The sequence below is a fragment of the Triturus cristatus genome, chromosome 1_2, assembly GCF_964204655.1.
Source record: "Triturus cristatus chromosome 1_2, aTriCri1.1, whole genome shotgun sequence".
Lineage (NCBI taxonomy): Eukaryota > Metazoa > Chordata > Amphibia > Caudata > Salamandridae > Triturus > Triturus cristatus.
This window is the reverse complement of record NC_140580.1, coordinates 646,474,416-646,488,063: the sequence shown is the minus strand read 5'-3', so window position 1 is coordinate 646,488,063 and position 13,648 is coordinate 646,474,416. Positions and strand designations below refer to the sequence as shown.

Genomic DNA, 13,648 nt, shown 5'->3' with positions numbered 1-13,648 from the left:
ATTTCCCACATGAAGAGCCGGTAGGCTTGGCTTAGGGACAGCACCTTGAAAGTACACTGCAATCATTTGTCCAAGAGGAAGAACAGGCCTAGAGGTTATTGAAGTACAGTTAGTGAAGAGTGTGGTGATGATGACACAAAGATCCACCCCTTTCCCAAAAGGAGTGGTACATGTGTTGGAACATCTGAAATGACTGAGAATGTTGCCTTCATCTGGACTAATGAACTCTAGAATAGACTGAAATGTATTGTTTTGCTGATGAAACTGCCTCGCTGGTGAGACCAGCCCCAGTTGTAGCGCTGTTCTTTAACTGTGTTTTTTTGTAGCAGCCTATCTTATAATGTGTGTAATGTAAGTTTTTAATATAATGAGTTACATAGTCACCGTACTTTCTGACACAGGCTGGGTCCTTTTACCACTAAAAACTATTCTCGACAGCACCAACCAGGAATTAATTTTGTGGCTGTCTGGCTATGTACATCAATGTTTCATAATGCAAAATAAGACATGTCCCATTGAATAGTTGACATTGTATGTATCTATTTTTCTTTTCAGATGTGCCTTATTTTATATGCAGTTACCAGGATGGGGAATAGAATATTTCGTTCTTTTATAGCCACGCCTTTGTGCGTGTCCCCACTCCCGTAGACCCCACCCCGATTGCACAGGATACAAGTAACCAGCGGAGGCGCCCTCTGTGCAAAATGGAGTAAAAGTCGGAAACAGGGCTCGGTAGTTGATGCAGAATCGAAACCCGGTGCTTTCGCCTTAACTACATCAGGCGACGCCACGGATACATTAGCGTCAACTGTAACCTAAAAAGACAAAATCCCTGTGACAACCTGACGACAAGGGGAACCTGCAGCAGAGCTAAACTCCCTCTCACTTTTCACCAGAAGAAGCAGCAGGAAGCTGGGTTTTCGCCGTCCCTAGTTTGCGCCCTCGGTACCTACTTTAACTTGAACTTCGGAATTTACAGACTGGATGGCGTAAACATGTTTAACAGGTCTGTACTCAGCTCAGGTAGGAGGACATTTACGTGAGAGCGCGGCTCCTGTGTTTGATGACGCAGAGAGAAAGACTTCGAAATATGTATTTTGGAAGCTTATTCGATGACTCCATATCATGTAGGGCACTCTCTTTCTGTTCTTAACATTCCGTTAAAAATGAATACATTCTGGTTTACCTTAAATTCAATTAGTTGCAAACTTGTACATTGCAGTCGTTTGTAGGCGGAAAAACTAGATTGGGACATGGTGCCCTTGAGATGCGAGTCATATATTCAGGGGCGTAGCTTGGTCCATAAGATTGGGGGGGGGGAGGGGGTGAACCATAAGATTGGGGTGGGGGGAGGGGGTGAACTTCCGATTTTCCAACAGTCACGCTAGTTAAAATACATATGTGGGAAACAGAGCAACTTAAAGAGAAAGGAAGAGAAGTAGAAGGGTGGCGGTAATTACAATTCAATGTTTTGTAAAATGACAATTTTTTTAGACCTTTAAAACAGAGACGAAAGTGTGTGTGTGAGTTTTTGTCTGCATATGCATGTAAAAAAAATCCTAAAAGAAATCACCTCACCATACCCGACCTACAGCATATTCACTACAAAATACACTTTATGGAGGGGTATAACACCCCAAATACACCCCTCCCCCCAAGTTACGCCCCTGCATATAGTAACCTTAGATTATTGTCATGAAAGAAATAATCAGCAGTTGTAATTGTAATTGGAAAACTCTGGTGGCCCTGGTTTAATATGCAGAGAAAACCCCTGTGCTGGATGGGTTAACTACTCGTGCATGGAAGTATGCAGTCTGATGCCCCACTTGACTCTGTTTTGTGTGCACCAATAGAGGGACTGAAAAACACCTAGGAGTTGGCCCTGGTTGCAGAATAATCGTCAGAATAGCCCTGATGGAGGAGACACTTAAAGGGAACGCTCTCCCTGAGGATGGACAGGAAGAGGGCCTACCGTTCAACTCCCTTGACCAGGCTGCCCACAGGGTCAGACGGGGATGAAAAATAGGCCTGGGCACCTAACTAAAAGTGCCACCCATTAGCGAAGCAGATAGCTAAAAAAAACAAGCATTTGCAATGCAACTGTTCTCGCATTTGCGAGATTTTGAGCTATTGCTATTGTAAATGACATTGCCTTTTATTTATGTGTTTAAAAAACATGCAATAATAAAAGGCATTGTCATTTACAATACCAATAGGTTCGAGTTTTGAAAATGCGAGACCTATTGCATTGCAAATGCTTGTGTTTTTTAAGGGGCAGGTCTGATACACTGTCGTATAAGGGGTATGTTGTAACCAACAAAAACATTTAATTAGCATAATAACATATTGTCCGATAATTTCCTCCATGTTAGATGCTTGAACAGAATTTGAAAATACATCCCGCCCAAGAAAACAGCATTTTACAATTCTCATTTCTTTAGGGGTCACTGCAGCTACTTAGCCACACAAACTTTGACACACTCCTAAAGATCCTCACCCAGTCTCTCATTCACATCTCATTTCCAAGTAAAGGGTTAGGAGGTCAGGTTGCTGAGTTAGGGAAACAGGGGTGTGAGAGGATTTTGATATTATTTCTTTTTTTGTGGCGTAGCCAGTCGACTTGATAGTCCGCTTTAGCCCGATTTCAAACTTATGTCTTTAAGTATGAATTAATTTAGCTTTATTCGGTTTTCAATTTAGCGCACAAAAAACCATAAAAGCACACTTTTGCAATAACACATCACAATTATTATACAATATTCATATATAGAATTAATTTAAAAGTTAGGATGATTTTACCATTTCATATTATAATTTTTTACAGCAATTGTACAAGAAAAAAAGTTAGTATAAAAAGTTAGAACAACATATACACATTAAAAAGTAGTTAAAGATTAAAAGCTTAGCAGCCTATTATTTAAAAAGAAAAAAAAAGGGGCAAAGTTCAGAGATGTTTCCTATGCCTGATCGTGCACTTCACGAATAGAGCAATGTTTCTTGCAATGCATTCGTTATCTAAATATTGCAATGCAAGATAGGCCGGGCGACATTGCCTTATACCCCATATTTGCAGTATACGTTTAATCCACCTCTTCCTCAGTTCCAGATAAAATTTACAGAACAGGACAACATGGATTGTTGTTTGGGGTGAGACTCCGTCGCAAGGACTATTTGGTAGGATTTTAGACCAATCATTTATGGTCGGTAAGCATACCAAACGATGGAATACATTGAGTCTGAGGCGCGTAAGAACAGATCTGTCGTACCCTTGTGTTGTGTAAGATAAATATGGTTGAATAGCGGTGGTAGACCGCATCAGTTGATTAATTTGAACCGTGGGCTTTGATGCCTCGCTGGCAAATCTATTTGCCTCCATGTGGGTCATGCATTGTTTTTTAAAAACCTTTCTAGTGATGGAACCCATCATGGAAGTGTTGTGGTAGTATTCTGGCTGGCCCAGGTCAGTCATAAATTCTTTTATATATTTCAGCCACGTGATCTCTAAGGTGTGTACTGACTTAAGACTATCACTTAACACATGCCGGTTGAATGTAGTTTTTGTCGCGGTCCAGATCCGTTGCCGTAATAGGGCAGGTTGCACCTTTATTATGTCTGTGATGTATGGTAGCCCCAACTCATTGTGGCAAATATAGGTTGATGTACAACGTGGGACGGCCAGTAGGTACCTTATAAATGCATTCTCTGCCCTCTGGATTTAATTTACATCGTAATAGCCCCATATCCCGGCCCCATAGGTAGCTGTGCTAACACACTTGGCTTGATAGATTTTAATCAGCTCTTCTTGGGGCTTCTTTCCTAGCTTTTGTGAGAAATTTACTAGGGCTGTCGTTGTTCTCATGAAGATCAGTTTCCTAGCTTTAATGGTCTGACGTTACGAGGCCTTGTGGTCAATTAGGATTCCTAAATAGGGGTACGTTGTAGTAGCTTCCACCTTTTTACTCTCTACAAAAATGTCCCTCTGCTTCCTTCCGCCCCTCCCACAGCTCATTATAAACATTTTAGTAGTGTTTATTTTTAAATCTAAATTTTTCATGAACTCGTTATAGCTATCGAGGGCCCGTTGTAGACCTAGTGGTGTTCGGGCCATGATTACAGCATCGTACGCATAGAGTAGGGCGGGTATAGGGCGTTTTTGCAACTGAGGTAAGTCCCGGCACCCTTCCAGCATGCCTTTCTACAGGCCATTGGTGTATAGAGTGAACGGGAAAGGTGCCACAACACAGCCCTGTCTAAATCCCCTCTCCACTTGAAACAACGCTGTACATTCTCCATTGGGTCCGTACCGTACCCGAGCTCTAGCATTTCTGTAGAGTTCTCTTAGAAAATGAATTAAAGGAGCCTCCACCCCCAGTGCCGCTAAGGTGCTCCATAATTTTTCATGGCATACGCAATCGAATGCGGCTCTGATGTCAACAAAGGCCGGGTAGACTTTTCCCTTTCTTGCCTTTGTATATTTTCCCATAAAGATTGTTAAATTAAGGCCCTGTTCTATTGTGCCCAATCCCTCCCTAAAACCAAATTGAAGGTCTGATAGAACATTATTGTCCTCGGCCCATTGTTGGAGCCAATTAAGAACTATCCGACCTGCCACTTTGCCCACAGAATCCAGCAGAGAGATAGGGCGATAACATGCCGGATTCTCTCTGTCACCTTTTTTAAAGATCGGTACCATAATGGAGGCGACCATGTTTATAGGAGTACGATCGTGCAGCAGGCCGCTAACACTCGTGTTAATAATGGACACCATAGCTCTATGTTGTGATTGAAGATGTCTCAATTCTAGATACGTCCCGCACACCTGCTTCTTCAAAGTTCATCAAGTCTGGTTATTTCAGGGTGCTATCCTGGCAATTGCTATGTCCTACAGCACTGTGGAAATACGTCAGATTACTGATATTTGCATATCAGTCCCAGGATGCAAACCACCACTTGTTAGATGAAAAACATCGTAAGCCAAAAAATTTCATCCATGTTTGAAGATGTCAACAGGTACTCCGTCTGGGCCCGGAGCCTTTCCCCCCTTGCTGACTTTTAGTGCAGATTGTACTTCTTCTAGGGTGAAGGCTAAGTCTATTGGAAAGTCTATTGATGTGGAACTGGGGCTTACAGCACTTACAACTGTACCATCCTCCTCCCTTGCCTGTCCAAAGATATTGGAAAAGTGTTCCACCCATTATCCTTCATCAATAGCGATTTCTATGGTAGGGTTGTCTTCTGTTGTCAGAAATGGGGATTTTACCACGCGCCAGAAGGCAGCACTGTCCTTGCTTATGCTTTCCTTATGTAGGTCGGCCAAGGTTTTATTTTTTAGTTCTCCTTTACGTGTTTTCACGGCCTGGTTATAGGCCTTCCTACGCTGCTTTATTTCAGCTCTATCCCTTTCGTGTAATGCATGTTTTAATTCTGTGCAAGCTTTTGTACATTCACTGTTGAACCACCTCTTATTCTTCCCCTTCCCATTTTTTGTTTTGACTTTCAATGTATTCCTAATTATTTCTGTTATTTGTGCATAGGACCCCAGTACTTCCTCATGTGGTGTGGAGTTATTCAAACATTTCATCATTGATTCAAAGCTTTTCTCGACCACTATCTTAGTGATCTTATGCAGTTCTACCATATCCCATTTTAGGGAGTAACCATTTACCTTGTCAATTACCAGGTTTTGGGCCACGTATGTCCTATTATTATGGTGGCTACTGATATTTGAGGGAAGATATATAGTCACACTTAAAGGAAAATGGTCACTTATTGCATTCTTATGCATTCTATAGCTTAGTAGGCGGGGGCAAAACTATTCGGGATTATTATAAAGTCAATGATCGAGCTCAGTCCTCTTCCATTATAGCCCTGAAGAAGTTGCGTGATGGTTTAGCAACGAAACATGTTGGCATTACGGAATTGATTATGGTTTGATTGAAATCATTTTTAATTGTGGAAGCTCACAGCATTCAATAAAGTGATGTCAAGCCAGTAAGCTTCACCGGTTTTTAATGGTGAGAATTAGACTTCCATATTCTCACTAGGGTCCAAAGGGCACGTATAAAAGCATTAGGCACTGATAGTTTACTCTTAGGTTTTCACTATTTCACTTCACTGGGGTTGAGATTCTTTCAAAAAAAGAATACACACTTTTTTCCACACGGAGTAAGAGCAACCTATAATGATAAGTGGGTATGCTGGCGAGTACCAGCCAGCAAGCCCCTTGGTGTTACTACCGTGAGGTGCTCTCTCTCCTTCCTCACACTTTTTCCAGTTATTTCTTGGTGTGAATCACGCTATGATGGTTTTTATGACACTCTTAATTTGATACACCACGACTCTTTGAGTAGTGATAGGGAACACACTCCAGGGAATTAGAACATTTTGGAAACCCTTTAAGTGTCGTTATCTTAGGCTTAGGTGTACTGCGGGTCAGGCTTCTTGTTGTTTATAATGCATTGAGTGGGGGGCAGCCTGGCCCTTCTTCTCTCCCTGTGGCTCCTATTGTGTTGTAGCACCACACAATCACCTGGTATGGTTTTTCGATATTTACCAACCCACTTGACCCTATGGGCCAGCTTAAACTCCATAAAAGTTGTTCCATGGACACAACCTTTGTGCTTAACCAATGGAGTGCCTTATTCCTTAGGGATTCCCAGGATTCGCTATCTTGTGCCCTTAATCTAGGTACATTTGCAAGTACGACCGTATATGGTGTAACTTCTGTTGGTAAATCTAGATAGGATGGTTCGGTGAAAATTGTCCTGGCAGATAATGGCGCTTTAGGTTGGTTACAAGGAGTCAGATTGGAACTATGAACTTGTGTGGCTGCTCCCTTGTTTCCCCTATTTGGCTTGACATGTGGATGTTGGGCAATCTTATTAACTATGGAAGTGTATGGGGGAAGAGAGTGACCTAACTGGTGAGGTTTAATCGTGTTAGGCTTTATGGGTTCTCTGTTCTTGTTCATCTGATGTTGATCGCTCCGTGGATTGGAGCTCATACTTATTTTGGGCTTGCCATTACCCTCCTGTCTGTGGTCAGTGTAGTATTTGACAGGTTCCTCCCTGGCTAAAAATTTAGTCAAACGTACCTCTAACTGGTCTACTCGTTCCTCTATCTTAGCTAATGAGTCTCTCAGATAAAGGTCTAACTTTTCAACTAGCATAGTTAGGTTCCTTAGGTCTATGTCCTGAGGATTTGTTTTTACCTCTCTTCTATGGTTTTCGGAGTGCCTTTTTTTACTCCAGTTGCCTTTTTGCCAGGTTTGGCGCTATGATCTTCGCAGTTATTATGTTATCCCCCCCCCCCCTCTTTGATTGCCTCTGGTGGCTTGTCTGTGTATTTTGTGTTTTTTTTTGCCGCTTTTGTGGGGGTTGTGAAAATGAGTCATGATTGCTAAGTATTGCTTGGTCTAACACATTTTGAATGCAACCATTCTGGGGCACTATATCGTGTCCCGCCCTACGTTTACATTATTTGGCCCTTCGTTCGTGCCTAACGAGCCTAAGACTAATGACTCTTCTACAGAGGATATCTGCTTCTCCATTGCCCCCGTTGCCCCTGTGAGGTAGCTCAATAGCGTTTGCTTTTGCTTTGTATCACCCGGGGCTTTTTTTACATGCTGGGCCTGAACAATTGCCGCCTTTCTTTTCCCCATTCTGTCTATTTTGTCTTCTTCTCAGACCCCTTGACACCACACAGATATATATATTATGTATATTAGGGAGTCGGTATAGCGTGTACAGGATAGGCAGGTTGAGACCCCTTTTCATGTGTGGTATTTTAACCGTAACAATAACTGGTACAACTGTTAGTTGTACAGGTGTTGATCTTTACACAGTACTGTGTTCAGTTGCAAATAGATCTACCACGCGGCTCAACAAGTTAATGTTAAAGATGTTAGGGGGGTGACCCTCCCCTGCCTCTTTCTGGCGATGATGGGCAAGGACGGGCCTGCCCTTCACCCGGGCACAGCCCGCGCACATCCCGCGCCGCAGGGGGTGAGGCAGCGCTTTATAGCACGATGGAGGGGCCTCCCCTTCACCTGTGACAGCGGTGACGCGGTGGGAAAGGTCCGCATTGCACCCCGGGACTTCGGGTCCCACCAGGGTGAGTGGCAGCCCGTGAGCAGTGGAAATCAGGGGAGAGTCTTACACCCTGCGCTTAGGCTCCCGCCAGGGTGTTGTGAGCAGGGAGAATGGCCAGCCGAGTCCCGCAAGAAGTGTCTTTAAGTGATATATATGAGTGTGTGGAGTTTTTAAAGAGGTGAAGATGATTCAGGCTTGGTCATATTTCTCAGGGAGGGAGACATGCATCTCCACATCCCACAAGGGCAAGGCATAAAATAGGAGCTGCTCTTGCATTTTTCTGTTGAAACTGTATCCACAGCAAACACTCTGGAGTGCCTAGAAGCAGCTGGGAAAGTAAGAGAAACTGATTGCACAAATGCAGCATGTTTCGTGCCGCACAAGTGAACAGTGCTTCCTACCGCTGAGGAATGGACTCTTGATAAAGACACTATATAAGTGGTAGGACATAGCCTGGGCCACTGGAATTATGCAGCATGGGAGGGCCAAAATATGCGTCAGGGTTGAATAAATTATGCAGCAAGAAAAAGCAATTTATGCAGTGTAATGCGGTATATTTTTTTAAAGTATTACTTTTTCCATTTTAGCAAATTATGCGGCAAATGATGGCCTTTGTGGCAAATACAGCAAATCTTTTACTATACAAAAATCGCTGTGGCCGCACAATCGCATAATTCCAGTGGCCCTGGACATAGCAAACCTACAGTCACTTGCAGAGTTACTTCAGTTCTGATTCTGGTGCCCAAAATTCTGTAAAGTCATCAAAACGTTAATCTGGAGGGATCAAATCTGAACGAACCACACCAGAAAAATACAGCTCTTATGAATGGCAGAACTGAAGTATGTTTAATTGTCAAAAAAGAAATAGGATGAAACCTGGAGGTATTAGGTATAAAGTCCAGAATTAGATCTCTTTGTTTTAATACAGGGTGCTACAAAACAAAAAAATAGAAAAAGTGTATCGGCTTAAAGCAAGGAAAGCTAAACACAAGAAACCGTAAATTGTTCATGAACACAGCTAGAATAAGCCTCCCGCCTTTATATAGAAAGAGGTAACTCATCCAGACAGCAGAATCAGGAGGCAGAAGTGCAGTCAGAGAATGTAAGGAAGGTCATCTGAGAAAGTGGGAGAGAAAGGAGAAGCATTCAAATCTATATTGAGAACCCCCATGTTACAAAGAAGACACCTGAGGCTTGAGCCGGGTGTGAAAGAAGGCGCGCTGTCAGCAAGGTATTTGGAAACTTTTAAACGTTGTTTTTAACAATTTTAACACATAAGCTGTGACTGTGAATTTGCACTTTCAAAACCTTTGGTATTTGCTCATTTGCACATCGCTCTCCCTACCTGCACTTTATTCAGTGAAGCGAGAGCAAGCCGCCATCTTACTTGTACTGGGGTCGGCGCTCTAGGCTTCCACGGAAAAACATATTTAAAGCCGATGCCAGCGCGAGCGCGCAGCGGACACGCGCATCGTGCACGCCCCTGGCGCGCCCAAGGCAAGCCCGTCTGCGTCCGTCCGTGCTCGGCCCGCGCCCTGCGCCAGTACCCCTGGCCGGTTCCCCATGGATTCCATGGGGCGCCAGATATACTCTAGGGAGTCCCTGCATATGCTCAATGCTGCAAAGTTTAATTGTAAGCACAAATGCATCTTTCCGGATATTTCACCTGGCCCCAGTAGGGCCACATGTATTAATTGTGGAATAACGATTCAGCTACTCGGATACAAGATAGCCAATAACAGAAAACCCACAATGAGAGCAGGAATAAGTAATGATATTAAATGTCTGATACTCAACGCTAGATCACTAGTCAAACACAGCACGGAACTCGCTCACCTCATTGAAAATGAAGGAACTAAAATAGCCTTCATAACGGAGGCATGGACAGATGAAGCCTCTGGCCCGGATATCTTTAAAGCCACACCCCCTGGTTACATCTGCTATACTCAGAACAGAATTAATAAAAAAGGGGGTGGATTAGCCATAATCTATCACAAGTCCATCAAAGCCACCTTTAATAAATCTTCTAACTCCGACTGTGAGGCACTGGACTATTGCCTTCACCTTTCCTATCGATACACGTTTAGAGGTACCTTACTATATAGGCCGCCTGGTCCCAAAGCAGGGTTCCTAGCACAAGCAAGCACCTGGGTGGAAAACGAACTAGGATCAAGTTCTTACTCGATCCTAGGATACTTTAACTTCCATCTAGAAGCTGTAGAGGACCCAGACACCAACAAACTCATTGATTTATTCAAGATTATTGACTTAACACAACGAGTTACTGGACCCACTCATAAAGCTGGCCATACATTGGATGGCATTTTCACTAATAACACATATGTTACTTTTAGTGATATACTACCACTGACGTGGCCGGATCACAAAGCCATCACTTTCCTAATCTCACCCTCAATGCACAATACAACAAAAACCACGGCCAACCAAACGGAGTATCATTCCTGGAAAAAAATTAATGCTGACGACCTTAATAATCATCTGAAAAAATCTCTCCCCATTATTCCTGAAGATTTGGAGATCGCAGCCATCAACTATTCCAAGTGGCTGGATTCAGCATGCACGGAATTGGTTCCCAGGAAAACACGCCGCAATTTTAGAGTCAGACCATCTGCTCCATGGTACTCGCAAGACCTTAGAGTACTTAAACGTTACTGTAAACGTTTGGAAAGGTTATGGCGTATTAATTATGATTCTCAGGACAAAAAATGCTATAAGATCTGTTTATCCCAGTATAAACAACAGCTTCTTAAAACCAAACAAGACTTTTTCGCCGCTAAAATCATAGAAGCTGGAAATTCATCTAAGGAACTGTTCAAAACGGTCAAAACCCTCGCTGAGCCCACTATCCCCCCAATAGAATCCAGCCAAGAATTGTGCGACAAAATAGCAAACTTTTTCTTCGAAAAAGTCGATAATATCTTCTCGACTTTTACTCACTCAGGCAATGTCTCACTTATATTAGGGTCGGCAAAGTCACACGATTCTTCCAACAACTCTAGGACGCTAAAGATTTTTTCACCTACCTCCTCTGCTGAGGTTTGTAAACTCTTAGATTCGACTAGATCAGGCTCCCCTATGGATCCCTGCCCCCTTTCAGTACTTAAGCTAGCTCCTGAACCAGTCACGGAAACCCTCACATCTATCTTCAATTCTATGTTTGTCAAGGGTTTCTTTCCCAGGACTTGGAAAACAGCATCCATCCTTCCGCTATTAAAAAAACCTCAGCTAGATCCCCTGGACCCAAATAACTTCAGACCTATTTCTAGGCTTCCCCTCCCTGCCAAATTAATTGAAAAACTTATGAACATACAACTCAGCAGATTCTTGGAAGAGGCCCAGCTACTAGACCCCACACAGTATGGATTTAGATCAGGACATAGCACCGAATCGGCGCTAGTCAAATCCGCCGAAGAAATTAGAGCTACTTTGGATCAGGGTGGAAAGGCTGTAATGATCATGTTGGATCTGTCTGCAGCCTTCGACACGGTCCATCATGGTTTATTGATGGACCGGCTACAAGAAATTGGTGTCAAAGATAAAGCATGGAGTCTTATTAAGTCTTTCCTAGCAGACAGAATACAGGCGGTCTCGCTGGGAGACTTTACTGCTAAGGCCTTCTCCCTTCCATGCGGGGTGCCACAGGGATCCTCCATTAGTCCTACACTCTTTAATGTGTACGTTAAACATCTTGCATCATTGGTAGAATCCTTTGGATTCAACCTTACATCCTACGCAGACGATACCCAGATTGTGGTATCAATCCTACCTGCTGCCCTCACCAATGTAGCGGAAGACTTTAAAGAGTGTATGTCAGCAGTAGGCAGATGGATGTCCCAAAACTGCCTCAAGTTGAATTCCAACAAAACAGAGGTGGTTGTGTTTGGAAATGATCCTAGTTTCTGGACACCTACTTGGTGGCCAGACCCATTGGGTCCACTACCCACTCCCTGTAGGAAAGTTAAGAATTTGGGCATTATCATTGATGATAAACTGCTGTTTAAGGACCAAGTTAACTCAGTTATCTCCTCTACCTCTTTTATCCTTAGATCTTGCAGGAAGATACTGCCACTGCTCCCCAAAGAATCACATAGGACGGTCATTTCCACCCTTGCCCTATCCAGACTCGACTATTGTAATAGCCTTTATCTCACTATTCAGGAAGGACTACAGAAAAAATTGCAGCTATTGCAAAATGCAGCGGCTAGATTGATATCAGGCATTCCGAAATATGCCTCGATCTCGGCTGAAATAAAAAAACTACATTGGCTTCCAATAAACCAGCGAATTTTGTTCAAAGCGCTGTGCATGACACACAGAGCCCTACACAATAATGGACCCCTCCACCTAATTAGGCTCTTCCAATGGTACTCCCCTGGAAGAACTCTGCGGTCTTCTAAGGCCAAATTGGTTGCAGTTCCCAAAGTAAACAAAGCCAACTGGGGAGGACACAGCTTCCTGGCAAAAGCTACCAAGGCCTGGAACGCACTGCCGTCACACCTGAGACACATAACTAACCACTTAGAATTCAGAAAGGCGCTTAAGACCAACCTTTTTACATCTTAATACTCTAGCCGTTGCCACGAATCAGAATGGTCTTCTGTTCTACAGCGCCAGGACACCCTCGGGTATTAGCCGCGCTCTATAACACGGAATAATATAACATGACATAACATAACTCAGAGTGAGTGAGGACTGAACGGAGGGTGGGGAAAATGGAGCAGAGCAGTCAGCGCTAGCAGGGTGCTGTGGGAAAGGGGATAAAACAATGAAAGGGGGGCATAAAGAATAAGCCGAGCCACCCCTTTCTATTCCTTCAAGTTACCTAGATTATCTTCGAATGAAAGGAGAAGAGTCATCGAAAGTAAAGAAACCTTCTGCTGCTGTCCGACATGTCTATAGGGATCACGGAGGTTCATCCAGGCAACGCAACAGCTCCAACGCAGTCACATAGGGAAAGCGGACGGAAATGTTAGAAGCTGCTGACAGTGGACATGGGCGCCATTGCTAAAGGGCCACAATTTGCAGTTGCTGGGTAAAAAAACGATGTTTAAAAGTTGCTTTTGGCCAGCCCCAGCACAAATGAAAAGCGTGCGCTGCCATGTTAGATTTGCGGCGAGGGTGACTCATTGAAAAACAATAAGGGGCATATTATCAAGCCAGGTTATAAAATTATCGCCGCTTTAGCGGCAGAAAACTGCCGCTAAAACGTCGATAATGGGCTTGATAATATGCTCTATGGAATTCCAATTGAAGCCTATGTTAGATGTGAAGGACATCTAACATGGGCTTCAATTGGAATTCCATAGACATATTATCAAGCCCATTATCGCCGCTTTAGCGGCAGTTTTCTGCCGCTAAAGCGGCGATAATTTTATCGCCTGTCTTGATAATATGCCCCTAAGTATGTTAAAAGTTAAAGCACGACATCGCAGGGATTTAAAAATAAAAAAAGCATTACCATTTGTTAACCTGGAGATGGCGAGCGACCTATAAAACAACCACTTCAAATGCAATAGATCTCGCATTTTCGAGAGTAT

At 43.4% G+C, this 13,648-nt stretch overlaps 1 protein-coding gene across 2 annotated transcripts in view; it reads left to right on the top strand.

The window, feature by feature from the left end:
• The first annotated feature begins 697 nt into the window (after positions 1-697).
• The window catches only part of LOC146867786 (uncharacterized), a 56,520-nt gene continuing 43,569 nt past the window's right edge, over positions 698-13,648 (top strand). The window contains exon 1 of one of the 2 annotated variants that reach the window (XM_085607989.1): positions 698-1,006. The gene's annotated coding sequence lies outside the window, so the exon portion shown is untranslated. Of the gene's footprint in view, positions 1,024-13,648 lie in introns of both variants that reach the window. The other variant, XM_085608000.1, reaches the window with a different exon arrangement.